The 2,500-nt window shown below is 31.4% G+C and overlaps 1 long non-coding RNA gene across 1 annotated transcript in view; it reads left to right on the plus strand.

Moving 5' to 3' along the window:
- LOC119568419 overlaps positions 1-2,500 on the plus strand; it is a 4,167-nt gene that overhangs the window by 977 nt on the left and 690 nt on the right. Inside the window, exon 2 of the long non-coding RNA XR_005228086.1 lies at positions 656-781. This is a non-coding gene — a long non-coding RNA (uncharacterized LOC119568419). The remainder of the gene's footprint in view (positions 1-655; positions 782-2,500) is intronic.

Raw genomic sequence — 2,500 nt, forward strand, 5'->3', positions numbered from 1 at the left:
GGGTATCAGGTTTGGAATTGAAGACAATGGATAAGTAAGATCCCAAGTAGAAATGTATGAAATTACAATTTTTTAGATTGATAACCTTGCAGTTATTATTTTTTTGTTTCAGTTATCATGGTATAGTATGTGTGAGTCTGTTGTTACTTTCCATTGCAAATGACTGGTTCAAGAAGTGAAAGTAGTGGTTATTGGTTATGATGTGACTGCATCCCTAAGAGACTAGGTCCCTGTTACTCCACCCAACAACCTTGGGGACAAATAGTGCTGCATTAACCAAATTCCATCCTAACCTAGGGGCTTCACTCTCAGGCCATTACTCAATGACCTTGTATTCATCTCCATGTGGTATTTCCTACTAAGTAAACCAGTATATCTTCCCAATACCAAATTGTTTCTGCTGCCTCAGATGTGGTCATTGGATCTTAACCAGCAAAAAGTAAGAAAGATGTAAAAGATGCAGATGTTTTCATCATAAAATTAAAGAATTTAATAAATCTCCATACTGTTTCTTTTGTGAAGGTGATCATATATCAAACAGTAATGCTTGCAAAATATTCAGTAAATCACAAGAAATAAAAAAAAACTCGTCAGAGGCTAAGTCCCCAACTCCACATCATATAATCTATTCAACAATCTAAATTACCCTGACAAGGCAACTTCCTGAGAGGAGAGTTGATGGTGGGACACAGCCCAACACCCCCCTAGGAAACTTTGTCTTCACCTCGGTATACCCAGCAATATAGAGATGAAAGTCATTAGCACCAAGTGGACTTAGGCCGTGAGGGACAATTTCCACAGTCTTTTTCCTTTATTTTGGCTTTAAGTTAGTGTCTGCAGATTATTTCTTGTACCGATGGCTGCAAAACCAATTACCCACACCTATTACCTATACCCATTACTAATACCAATTTTCCTGTAAATAAAGATAAAAGGTAAATAATACAATAAATGAAGAAAATTTAATGTAGATGGTCACAGCAAAAAATATAGTGAAGGCAATAAAAAAACAATAATAATAATAAAACAGCTTATATATAAATGTTCACAGAAGTAATCAAAGATATTACCACAGTTTTGATAAATAATGAATTTGAAAAATGAATAAAATTGTATTCTGGAAAACCCACTCAATCAAAAATAAAAGAACTTTCTTAAACTATTTGATTTGTAAAGAATAGCCAGGAATGATTGTATGTTGCAAAACCTAGCTGAGAAAATAAAAGATGATTTTGATTTATGTATATATGAAATAAAAAGAAAACAGAGACAATGCAATTGCCAAGGGGCTTGTAAAAAGAGCAAGAAATGATATAGCCTTCAAGTTAGATATTTACATTTGAGTGATAGATACAAAATATGATACTGAATGCCCTGGAATAAAATAATTTAGTGAAGAATAGTTTAACATCCTCCTTATGTATAATCCATGTAACAGCATATATATATATATATATATATATATATATATATATATATATATATATATAAAATATATATATATATATATATATATATATATATATATATATATATATAAAATATATATATATATATATATATATATATATATATATATAAAATATATATATATATATATATATATATATATATATATATATATATATATATATTCTATAAAAAATATAGCAAAATTCATCACAGACAATTTTAATGGACATCATCCTAACTGGAATTCAGATCAAAATCAGTATAACAAAAAAAAAATATTTGAATTGATAAGCTGAAACAATATTCTATTATCAACACCAACAGGGCAATTAACAAGAATCAATTCCAAAACAAACAAAGAATCCACCCTACATCTAACTAGACCCCTCTCTAAGTCGCTTAAAATTTCAGAAGGTCCCCAACTAGGTAGTGTCTGATTTACAACAACTGTTAAAGACAATAATTACCAAATTTCTCCAAAGACCCTACAAGGAAAATAGCAGTTGCCAAAGAAAATGTGGTCAGATTATCAATCAGAACTATATACAGCAAACATAAGTGACATGGATTCACTGACATTACTAGTGCACTTAATAAGTAGCAGTGGGAATGAACACTTCAATTTTGACTAAGAAAATTAATTACAAACCAAATAAATAAAATCCTAGTGGAATAAAAAATGTAGTGAAATAATAAAGAGAAATAGTGCATACAATGAATGGAGAATGAGACCCACTGCTGAAAAAAAAGACAAGAACACATAAAAATCATAGCTGAAGCTGAAGGAGAACACCTTGTATGGGCAGAATCCCTCTCAATCTCTTGCTCATCCTTGCCATGGGGGGCTTAGCAAGTGTAGACTTAGGCCTATTGTGGGGGATTACCCTTACCTTGGACCTCAGCCCTCAACTCAACTAATTTTGCTTTTCCCTCTTTCATTTTCCTTCTCTTCTTCATCCCCTTCTGTCCACTTATCCAAATCATTAACTCATATCTACCCTTTTTGTCACAATACTTTACCATGATGCTGTGTAATCCTTGTCTGGTA

The sequence above is a fragment of the Penaeus monodon genome, chromosome 43, assembly GCF_015228065.2.
Source record: "Penaeus monodon isolate SGIC_2016 chromosome 43, NSTDA_Pmon_1, whole genome shotgun sequence".
Classification (NCBI taxonomy): domain Eukaryota; kingdom Metazoa; phylum Arthropoda; class Malacostraca; order Decapoda; family Penaeidae; genus Penaeus; species Penaeus monodon.